This window comes from Microtus ochrogaster, linkage group LG8 (assembly GCF_000317375.1).
Source record: "Microtus ochrogaster isolate Prairie Vole_2 linkage group LG8, MicOch1.0, whole genome shotgun sequence".
NCBI classification, from domain to species: Eukaryota; Metazoa; Chordata; class Mammalia; order Rodentia; family Cricetidae; genus Microtus; species Microtus ochrogaster.
The window spans coordinates 23,931,443-23,943,685 of record NC_022033.1 but is presented as its reverse complement, the minus strand read 5'-3'; positions in this window follow the sequence as shown (position 1 = coordinate 23,943,685).

Below are 12,243 nucleotides of genomic sequence, written 5' to 3'. Positions count from 1 at the left end.
GGACATTGCTGTTCTTTGGTTGTGAGTGCCAACTGTTGTCATGTCCTGGAGTGGCTGACAAGATTTCAGGTGTGCACTTCAAGGGCAGGCTGGTATATAACACACGCTCAGAGGTGGCATTGCTCTCAATGTCCCCTCAACTGATGGTCATATAGTGAGCAGCCTCAGAACCAAAGCATCTAAACTGACCAATAAGAAGCAACAAAATTGAAACAGTAATTTTAATAATCCCCACCCCACACACAAAAAAAATCTCAGGACCAAGCAAAATTCAAACAATTCCACAAAATGGAAAGAGATGAAGCCCTTCCAAACTTTTATCCTCTGAAGCAGGTACCCCAATGCTAAAAAAAAGTAATTACACCATAACAAGAAAAATTATAAGTCAATGTCCTGGGTACACACAGATGCAACAACTTTTGGTAAGAATACTGAATACCAGTGCAGTCTCACTGGGTGGCTTGGCCACACCTCAGGACAACCCATGCCCAGGAGCAGCTGGCCAACACAAAATGAACCTAAAGGGAATTCTTAGACTTTTGGTCTCACTTTGCATTTGGGAGGGGGGGAATTTTTTGTCTTATTGTGCTTTTGCTTGTTTATTTTGATTTTTGAGGTTTTGGAGGGTGTTTTTTGTTTTTGTTTGGAGTTTATCTGTATTTCTTAAGAACAAGAGAGAAAGAACATAAAATTGGGTGGCTAGGGAGGTGGGGAGGATCTGGGAGGAATTGAAAGAGGAGAAAAATATGATCAAAATATAGTATATGGAAAATTAGTCCAATAAAAGTGTTTTCTTAAGTGTTCATCATCCTTAGCACTCAGAGAATTGCAAATTAAAGCAACTCTGAGATTCCATCTCACCCAGTCAGAATGGCAGAAACCCAGAGAAAGCAGAAGAAAGCAAACGCTGACGAGGTCATGGAGAATGAGGAGCCCTTGCTCACTGCTGGTGGAAATACAAAGTGCCGTGCCCTCTGCAAATCAGTATGGAGGTTCTACAAAACACTGTTTAAAAAAAAATCTACCACATGATCCAGATACACCACTCCTTGGCCAGTGCCCAAAGGACTCGACAACCTCCTCCTTGGCATTCCCTACCATTCGATTCCAGAAAGTGGAAACAACTTAAACGTCCTTCAACCAATGAATGGATAATGAATATTCAGTACATATACACGACAGAATACCATTCACCTGTAAAGAAAGACAAGACATGGAATGTGCAGACAAATGGATGAACCTAGAAAAGATTATACTGAATGACATAAACAACACCCAGAAAGACAAATGTGATCTGTCCTCTCTCATCTGTGGTTCCTAGTTCCAAATCCTCAGATGTGAATAGGCAGCATGAGATAACCACAAAAACCAGACAATTAAAAAGAGATCGTAGGCCACAACAGTAGTTATAGGGGAACAGCAAAGAGAGAAAGTGTCACAATTACAAAAATATTTAAAAATCCATATTGACTTTGACTCCTGGGAAGACAGTGGAGGCTAACAGGGCTGTGCTGATGCCCAGCAACTGAAGGCTGCTTTTTACTGGGAAAGATGGCGGTTGCACTTTTTGTTTTGTTTTGTCTTGTTTTGATTCTTTTTTATCTGCTCTGTTATATGATTTAGTTTTTTAAAATAATCAAATCCAAATTACATATTAGGTGCTGCATAGATACAAGTCTTTCTGAACCGCCAAAAAAATCAGAGCTACTCTCTAGCGGAGGCTTTCTGCTAAAGAACAAGGGCTCACATTGTCCCGCCCTTTCAAAGTTCACTCAAATCAGCCTGCCAGTCTCAACAGGAAACATTCTTATGGACAGCTATTATGTTCTGGAGACTCTAAGAACTACTTCTACATGTAGGTCAGCACAATGGTCTCTCTGCCCATTGTCTACTCTCAACTCTCAAGAATATCTTCCTCCACAATGTCCCTTCAACCATTGCGCGCTCTCGCTCTCTCTCTGTCTCTCTCTCTCTGTCTCTCTCTCTCTGTCTCTCTGTCTCTCTCTCTCTCTCTCTCTCTCACACACACACACACACACACACACACACACACACACACACACACACACACACCCTTGAGAGATCCTCATCCTATTCTGTAATAAATTCTGCGTGTCTTGACATTATGTTCCGCAGGCCTCATTTAAGACAGATGAAAGACCAAGGAGTCAAGAGATACCAGATGAGATCCGAGGAGCACACTCTCCACAGTAGGCAGGGCAAAGGCACAGAAGAGAAGGAAGGAAACTGAATGGCCTCCTTGACTACCTCAAGAAGACAACGAGATCAGACAGGAGATTTGACTCAAAGACAAAAGAACGGGTTTCCTCCAGAAGAATAGGGGACTTCTTCCAGGAGAAGCTATTGCTAAGCCCACAAATGAAGGACCAATTAAATGACAGGCATCAAACAAATGTTCTTCTCAGGCCATCATGGGACAAATTCAGAAAAAAAAATCAAAGGAAAAGAGCAAACACCTCTAATCCCAGCACTCAGGAGGCAGAGGCAAGGGGAGTTCTATGAGTTTGGGGCCATCCTGATCTACATACTGAGTGAGATCAGGCCATCTATAAGCTACATACTGAGACCCCCATGGGAAAGAACTCAGTAAAACAATTCCATAGTCGCTGAAACTACATCATACAGCAAAATAACGTCAATGACCTATCACAAGAGAGTTCATGTGGGGTAGAATCCTGACCCACTATAGAGAATCCACAGTGCATTGGAAGGAAGCTGGGTGCCAGGCTCACCACAGACAGTTCAGTGTGCTAAATAAGACTTGGATGCCTAAGTCAACATACAGATACCCCAGAGAGTGCTCAGCAGAGTCAGGCCTGGAGACCACGGTCCACACTTTTCCTCCCCTAATGTGTGGACAGTACGCAACAAAATGCCTGCATGATAAAACCAAAACATTCCCAGCACCAAGGGTCTCACAATGCAGAGCCTGTTCCAGGGAGTTTACTTGAAAACTGTCTCCCAGGTCCACCTAAATGCTGCACCCTAGGATAGGTCCTTTACTCAGTAGGCTACCTGAACATCAGTATCAGTTCAGGCATAGTACCCAGGGCACCACAAGAATGCTACTCCAATGGCAGACTCAATAACTAAGGGGCTGCCAAATCAATACCCACAGGAAAGATGTTGAACAAAGGGAACAAACCACACACTGACAATCCACAAGTGCCCACAGGGCAGGCCCTGTTCCTAAAGGGCAGACGCAGTACTGAGGCGACCACCGACAGAGTTCCCACATGGTCAACTCAGTATCCTTTGAGCTCACAGCCTTCTATTCTCCAACACTTGGTTGGTACCCAGGAAGTCAACTGCATGGCAGCCTCATGGCAAGGGCAGCATCCCAGATCCAACTTCAACCCTGATACCCATGCAGCACTGGAAACAAATGAAACCCACAGTGTCCCTAGGGTAGGCTTAGTGGCATCTACACACTTCACTCAGTACAGACCCAGTACTAGGAGGCTGTCCCCATGTTGACCTCAGAGAAGAAGCAATATCTTTTAGCCTCATCACATGAAACCCCAAAAGGTTCAATACCCATGGGAATGCTTACAGGCTAAATTCACTGCAGACTCAGTGCTCAGGATCCCAAATGTAGGCTGCCCCTAGGACCAGTAAGTACCCAGGGGACCATTGCATGCTGACATCAGCGAACACCCAGTACCCGTGTGACCACACTCAGGCTGTTCAGAGTGAAGGACCAGTACCAGGCAATCTTCCACACGATGCCCCCAGGTATCCAGTATACAGGAGGCTACCAGGAACTGTTTTCAAGGGCATTCCAGTGCCCACAGTGCCACTCCTGTACTTCCACCAGAAGAAAATCTCCATGGGGCTGCCTGAATGCTGCCCTCCAGTGCAGGCCCAATACCCAGAGGGTCTTCCCTGATGCCAGCATGTGGGAAGTTCCTTTTGGCACACTCTTGTCCGGTGTCCCACAGTAGCCAGGAGGACACTGCATGCTGATCTGGATGTAGGAGCTGCCTCTTGGTAGGCGATAGGGGAAAATGGCTTATGGGGAAGCCGACAAGATGCTCACATACAGTGCAGTGAGGCTGACGTTAAGAGAGAGACTACAGGTTAAGACAGCAAAGCCTGGAACACTGGGGAAGGTGGAAATGGAGGCTAGTACATGTGTGAGACAACCATACTGGTCAGATAAGAGGAGTGACAGGGCTGTGAACCAGTAAAGGTAGGCCGGCGGTCCCCTCCCAAACCCTGGAGAAGCATACATAAGGCGCTGCTGTCTTTTCCTTGCTTTTAACACTGCTAATCCTAACAGACTACGTAAGACAGTTTCTACAAAACCTCCACCCATTTTAAGACAGAGCGCCCATCAGTGCCATAGATAGTAACTAAAACAGTCGCCACCACCTTTTGGTGGACATGAAGCAAAGAGTGCTTACTGTAAAGTTGGCCCATGAGACATGACTAGAGCATGTGCGCCCTCTGCTGGCTTGGCCCACGATAGCATGGAGAACTAAACAATAAAGTAATTAGCACACTCAGCCTTGGTCCAGTTTCTGCTATGCAGCACCTGCACGTGCATGTGCAAGCAGGCACAAACACACGTGTGTGCATGAACACACACACACACAAACACACACACACACAAGAACACCCTAGAGAAGAAAGTCCAATAGCCTTTCCTCTCTCAGAAATCCCTTCCACTCTCTTGAGTTTCTCATTTTTCTGTAATTCCCCTTTAATAAAGCTTGCACCTTGCGTACTTCCACCCACAATGTAGCTGTCTTTATTCTTGATTGGCATGAGACATGAACCTGAAGCCCCTGCCGCAGGACTTAACTTAAGGGTCCTTGGACCAAGCACACCTGGACTAAGAAAAGTCCCCTCACATTCAAACCGTCTATCAGACTCAGAGACGGATCTGTCCACCGAGGACCATGTGCAGCTCTTGAGGCACAGGGCTCAGAAGACCACCTGCACACTGACCTAAGTGCAGCACTTGACCCAGAGAGGCCCACTATCAAAGCCTTCAGAGCTGTCCAGGACCTAGAAGACAACACACCCTATAAACCCAGGGCAAGCCCAGTGTCCAAAGTGTCATGTCTCTACCACCATCAGGGTAGGCTTAGCACATGGAGTCCTAGTATTCAAGGGCTGACTGAACTCTGCCTTCAGTGGATTCCCACCATCCAGGACGCAGCTGTAACATGGTCCCCATGACAATCTCAGTACTGAAGGAGACAGCCTCTTACTGCCTAAAGGACAGACTTGGCTCTAATAGGACAGTATGCTGAAAACAAGGTAGGTCCAGGACTCATGGGAAACCCACATATTGACTCAGTGTAGACCTGGAACCCAGGAGGTTGACTTCCAACTAATCTCAGGGAAGACCTAGCACCAAGGAGACTGTCTAAACCCCAGAGAGCATCCAGAAGATAACCCCACAGTTAGCCTGGGATGAGACCATAACTCAGAGGACCACTTGCACTCTGTACAGGCCCAGTAACTAAGGAGCCAAAATCATACTGCCCCTATATCAGGTCCAGCACTCAGGGGCACCCTTACACTGACCAGAGAATTAAACCCAGATTCGAATAGGTGACCACATGCAAAAAGCAGAGTTTATATAAGGCCATGGAGATGTCCAAACACTGTCTTCAGTATAAACCCTGGACCCAGGTGACCCGTCATGCTGTCCCTACTGCAGGTCTGATACACAGGCTCTTGTTGCGACTATGCTCCCAGGACATTCTCAGTATCCAATGGCAGCCTGAGTGCTGACGCCTACAATGAGGCAGCCCGCCACATGCCCTCAACTAAGGTGAAATACCAAGGTCTGCTGGAATGATGACCTGACCCAGTACCTAGGGAAACAACTGAATACTACTCCTTGTCCTGTCCGTGCCCTATACTCAAGAGAGTGTATCCATGTTGACACTGGTGATAGTTCTATTACCCTGTGGTCCAACCACTTGCTGATCTCAAAGCAGGCAAATATTGGGAGTACTTTCTCCTACACTATAAGACAGGCCAAATTCCTAAGGCCAGACTACACATAGTAGATACAGTAGGCCAAGTACTTAAAAGCCTCACAATCCCTTAGGGTAGCCCCAGTTCCTAGAGACACATAGAGAGTCTACTTTGCAGCCCTCAGAAGCACTGTTATGTTGACCTGGACTAGCATATTGTTCTTCAGTGACAGGTCCTGAGAGAGGGGACCAGAAGATGACAAAATGTTAAAAATTGGAAATCTGGGGTCAGAGGATCTTGAACAAGCTATCTCTTAGAACAAGCAAGTTCATTAAGAAGTATAGCATCTTAAGCACAATTTGTAGAGGGAAAATGGGACAGATTCAGCAAAGAGTGATATACAATGGAGCAAAGTCAGTAGGAAGCTAATCTAGCACACAACAGTCTTGGAATTGATAACCACAACCCCTCGGGGAGAAACAGTTTGAGTTGCTTGGGGACATCCCTGGCCTGGCCAAGAATCTTCCTGGGTTTAGCCAAGGACTTGCATTCCTTCACCATACATCAGGGCCTCAGGAAAAGCTTTGCATTGTCTTGACTCCCAACACCTCATCAAGAGAATATCACCTCTGCATCAAAACCACACTTTACCTACAAATTCAGAAGGTTCAGAGACACAAAGAACCCAGGAGAAGGACCTGTGGCTCCCAAAGGTCAGAACTGATCAGACCACAGAAGCAATGGCACAAAAGGCCCAACTCAGCCCCTACTTAGAGAAGACCAGACACAGACACAGACAAGGAGAAAAGAGAAGTGGAAGTCTGTGCACCAGTGTGCACATTGTGTGTGAGCTATCGAAGGGGGAATAAAATTTTGATGACTGTGTCCACGGGGCACCTTTGGCTCAAGCTGACCCATTGTGATCTCTTCACACAGAGGCCATTAAGAGTTGGCACCGACCTTGCTTTATCACAGGCAATTGTGATCTCAAGCCAGCCCTGGACAGCCTTGAAAGGCTCTCCCTTCAAAGGCACATCAGAAGGTCAAATCACTTAGTGTCTGAGACAAGCTGCCCTTTGTCCGCCCTTTGTCCCCAGTTGGGAAACCTGACCTGCAGGACACACTCCATGCAATCTGGATTGGCAGAATTCAATGGCTACCCCACCTCCTAAGACCCAGGAGGACCAGAGGCCACCACAGACTGCCTCCTAATGTGCTCACTTCCCGCCTCTCACATAAGTTGTTTGACTCCAAAGGGGACATTAAATCAAGAGGTCTAATCACTGAGAGGTGGCAAAACTGTCGTCAAAATCATGACTCAATTTCCCTCTAATGTCCAGAAAAAATAAGACCCAGGACACTTAGGTTCTGTCTTCTACTGAGCATCATGGGTAGCTCTCTGAGTTCTGCCCTGTGAGAAAAGGTCAGCTGTCAACTGTTCTTTGCATCTGACATTTCACCAAGACCACACTGGGGCCTGGAGGGGGAGCAGCTGCTGAGATTCAGAGCAAGGACCAGTGTGGCTGGGGAGAGTCCTGCAATGAATGGACATGCTGAGGCTGCTGGAAGGGCCAGGCAGGCAAGTAGGAGGACTGCTCTAGTCCAGCGTGTGGGCAGCCGGAGCAGGCATGAGTGACCTCTCATTGAATAACCCCATCCTGCCTTGGGTCTCAGATTGTGCCCGACCCTGTGACAGCATGTACAGGGGAAATGGCAACACTTCAGAGATTGGAGTCTCACAGCTTTCTTTGAAAGTGGAAGGGAAGCCTCACACCAGAAAACAGGCATGGAAGCTTGAGAACCCCAAGATGAGAAAAGAGGCAAAAAGGAGTCGGGCTCTGAGCAGAAACTCGGTACAACCAGAACCATCACAGATCACTAACACCATTCACGCCTCATTCTGTTACTGAACTGAGTATGGGGGTCATACTCAGCTCCCCACCCAACAAGCCAGGTTTGCACACCCCTCTCAAGGAGACAACTAAAAGCCAAATGAATGTGAAAAGCACAAGAAGGAGACTCAATTGGCATGTCTCCATGGGAAGTAGAACAAAGAGACCAGTGACACACTGTCTCCCCCACTGAGACCCTTTTTAGGGTCCTGGCATGAGGTCCAGGCTAAATAGAGGCCAGTGTTATGTCAGCTCAGCAGTTCCAGTCTGGATGCGCTTGCTCCCATCACTATCCCCCTGCAGGCTCTGCTGCTGGTGGTCTGATGAGCCCCCAGCTGTGAATTCCCTTCCAGGACACATCCCTCCTCTGGCGGGCACTGAGCTCCAGCCTTTCTGTTCCAAAAGTGGGGTTCCAGGGATCATTTCCCATCTACAAGAGTACCGTGTTTCCTTCTGCTAAGCAAAGAAACAAATCAGCACCTCTTTACAACATCCTCATCCTTCTCCTTTCCATTCCATCAGTCAAACGGGCCCAGTTCTTCCCTGCCCACAGGGAACCCACAGCATTCCCTGTGCTGCCAATAACATCAAGCTTCTCCAGAATCCCACTTTCTTGCCCTGCTGTCCCACTCCTCCGGTGTCCGGCATCCCTGTGCCTATTGGTAGACCCACTCCTTCCCACCCATGGGCCACCCAGCTCCCGTGGAAATCACACTAGACTACCACCAGGTCAGGCCCCCAGTTGTAACCCTCAATGCCTGTGCCACAAAGGGAGAAAGTGTCTTGACCCTCTCTGTACACTAAACATCCTCCACTGAAAGTAAAACAGTTGCTTAAAGAAAAAATGGGGCTGGGTGGTGGTGGCGCACGCCTTTAATCCCAGCACTCGGGAGGCAGAGACAGGTGAATCTCTATGTGTTTGAGGCCAGTCTGGTCTACAAGAGCTGGTTCCAGGACTGCTAGGACTGTTACACAGGGAAACCCTGTCTCTAAAAACCAAAAAAAAGAAAAGAAAAAGAAAATGACTAAATCAACAAACTACTTCAGATGTGCAAGTCCCATCCAGGAAACACACACACACAGACCCACACACACACATACTCACGCAAAAGAGAAAAAATAAAAATAGGAACATCCCCTTCCCAAAAAATTTGAACTGTATGGTAATGATCTCAAGTGAGAAAAACTTAAAAGAAACAGAGAACTCACAATAATGAATACAGTTGTGTTGACGCACATCACAAGAAAGGAAACAAAGATCTGAATGAAAGGAGGAAGTCATCCAAGGCATGAAAGCAGAATTCACAAAGAAAACCCAAATAAAAACATCAGTGGAAATCAAAAACAGAATATCACAAATGAAAGACGAAATAGAGGAAGTGGATTATTCATTAAAGGTCAATAATCAGCTTCTAAAAGTCTACAAATGGAGCATGGGAAAGCTTTGAGACACCACAGAAAATAGAACCTTTACTTTATAGACATGGGAAAGGAAAAATCATAGTGAAGGCGTGGATAATATCATCAAATTCTGTTAAGATATTTTGTGGGGTTTTTGCATTATTCATGCTTACACGCATGCATGAGGATGCCTGAGGAGGCCAGAAGAGGATATTAGATCCCCTGGAACTAACTTACGGATGGCTGTAAGCTGCCTGATGTGGGTGCTCGTGTCTTCTGCAAGAGCAGCGGGTGCTCTTTAACATTTAGCCATCTCTCTAGCCCCAGCATGGAGCATATTTTCAGTAAAAACCTTGAAGAATATGTCCCAAGTCTAGAAAAAAGAGATGCCCTACCAGGTAGAAGAGGCTCATTGGACACCAAATAGACAGGACCAGAAAAGAAGCTCCCACAACATACTGTAATTAAGACACTAAAGACAGCATTTTTAAAAAAAAAAAAAACACATTTAAAGATGAAAAGAAGGTCAACTGACATGTAAAAGCAGGTTCATCAACATAGCAACCAATAATCTGGTAGACACTTTAAGGCAGGAGTGCCTAGGAAGATATATTCAATTTCTGAAAGACCCAGATGCCTAACCAGACTGTTGTACCCAGCAAAATTACCTATTAAACGAAGGAGAAATAAAAACTTTCCACATTAAAAACAGATTAAAGGAATTTATGACCAGTAAGACAGCTCTACAGAGGATATTGGAGGGAGCTGTTCACATTGAAGAGGAGGATAAACACATTCAAGAAGCCACACGGTCTATACACTATCAGGCAAGCGTGAATGGGGGTAAGCAGGGAGAAACTGAGGGAGCGTCAGAAGGTTTGGCAAAATGAAAAGTACATGAAAAAAGCTGTATGAAAATCTATGATCTTCCAACTCAAGGAAGAAAACGTTAACTAAAGGGGATAGAGCACAGAGCACACAGATGACGTGAAAGGAAACTGAAGGGGGAGGGGAGAAGAGAGGGTGGGGTAAACTAGCCAAAACCAAGGATATATGAAGATATCTTATGGAAATCCACTAATTGTGAGCTAATCAGAAAACTCTTTTTCTGTTGTTGCTGTCATTAAGTTTTCAAGACAGGGTTTCTCTGTGTTGCCCTGGCTGTCATGGAACTCACTCTGTAGAACAGGCTGTCGTTGAACTCAGAGATCTGTCTGCCTCTGCCTCCCAAGTGCAGGGTTAAAAGCATGTGACACCATGCCCAGCTAGAAAATACATTTTAAATGACTTTGAAGCAGAACTACCCTGCATGGTTAGACAATTCTACTCCCAAAATACATAAGTTATTACACACAAAAAAAAAATCTCAGCGCCAGGCACAGGACACCAACTTACAAGTTATCGGGCAGGGAGAAGAACCCAAGCAGCCGCACAGGCTGTTGCTCTTAGGGGCTGTATTAGTTGGAGTCTCCATTGCTGTGACAAAAACCATGACCAAAGAATTTTGGGGAGGAAAAGCTTTATTTCAGCTTACATTTCCAGGTGAGAGCCCATCACAGAGGGAAGTCAAGGCAGGAACCCAAACAGGGCAGATACCTGAAGGCAGGAGCTGACGCAGAGGCCAAGGAGGGGCACTGATTAATGGTTTGCTTCCCCATGGCCTTCTCAACCTGCTTTCTTGAGGAACCCAGAACCCAGCCTAGGGATGGCACCACACACAACGAACTGAGTCCTCCCCCATCCCTCACTAATTAAGAAAATGCCTTACAGTCAGATCTTACAGAGGCATTTTTACAATTAAGACTCCCTCCTCTCTGAGGACTAGCCTAGCCTGTGTCAAGTTGACATTAAATTAGACAGTACAGGTGCCTACCCTAACTAAATGATAAGACGCTATAACAAAGTCAGCACTCTAACAAAAATGCAGGATACAAAGAAATCAACTTCCATTGACCAGGAAAATCTGTCCCTGCTGGATAGCTATTAAAGTGTCAGAAGGTGCTACTCAAGTTTCCTGGGGTCAGGAGAGACATCAATAGTCTCATACTACACTGGATGCTGTGTGTAGCACACAGCACAAGATGTACCTACTGACGCAATGATGAGCATGGGGATAACCAAGGGCTTTCTGATTGAATATGAGTCCTGCTTCACAGAGGGATTTCATGTCTGCTGCTATAAACTGCTGAAAAGCAAATGACTAAGGAGATCATAGAACCAAGGAAGGGAATCTCCTCTTGTTTCATTGCCAGTACATGCTGTCAAACTGCTTTCCAACGTTTATGTATGCACATATAAGTTTTTGTCACTTTGAGTTTAGCCAGACACCTCTTTCTGCAGTGGGTAGTAGTTAATACAGCCTCATATCTGGCCCAAGTGTGAAGTATAAGCAACTGTGAGTTCACTGTGAACAAGTAATATACAACAACCTCCCTACACACAGGCTCAGGAAACATCATGAGAGAGAGGGGGCGGAACAGATGTTCAGGGGTTGGAAGAACTGTGAACTGCTGACATCTGGACATGGCACGACTATTGCACACATCAACTCCTACCAGCTGTGATCACCTGCAAAGTTGTCTAGGAGATCAAACCAGTCATGATTCCAGTATGGATGGAGCAGGACCGAGCAAAGACCTACACTTAGTGGATGAGCTATTGGCAGTTGTTTATGGTGGAGGGGGGTTCCTCTCCTCTGTGAATACTACAGGTATGCTGTCCACACAAAGGCAGAGAGCCCTGATTGGACTCAGGGTATAGAAACAACCAAAAGAAGGAAAATAAGAAACTATGAGGGAAAGAAAGCAAGGGTACCATGGAGAGTTAGAAGGAGGCAGTGGTAGATGAATAACATCAAAATACATTGCATAAATGTGCAACATTTTCAAAGAATAAATAAATATTACTGAAAATATAAATGACACATAGCATCCACATCCCTGACAGGCCTGTTCTACTTTCACAAGAAGAAGAAAGAGTAGGGGTCTCACAA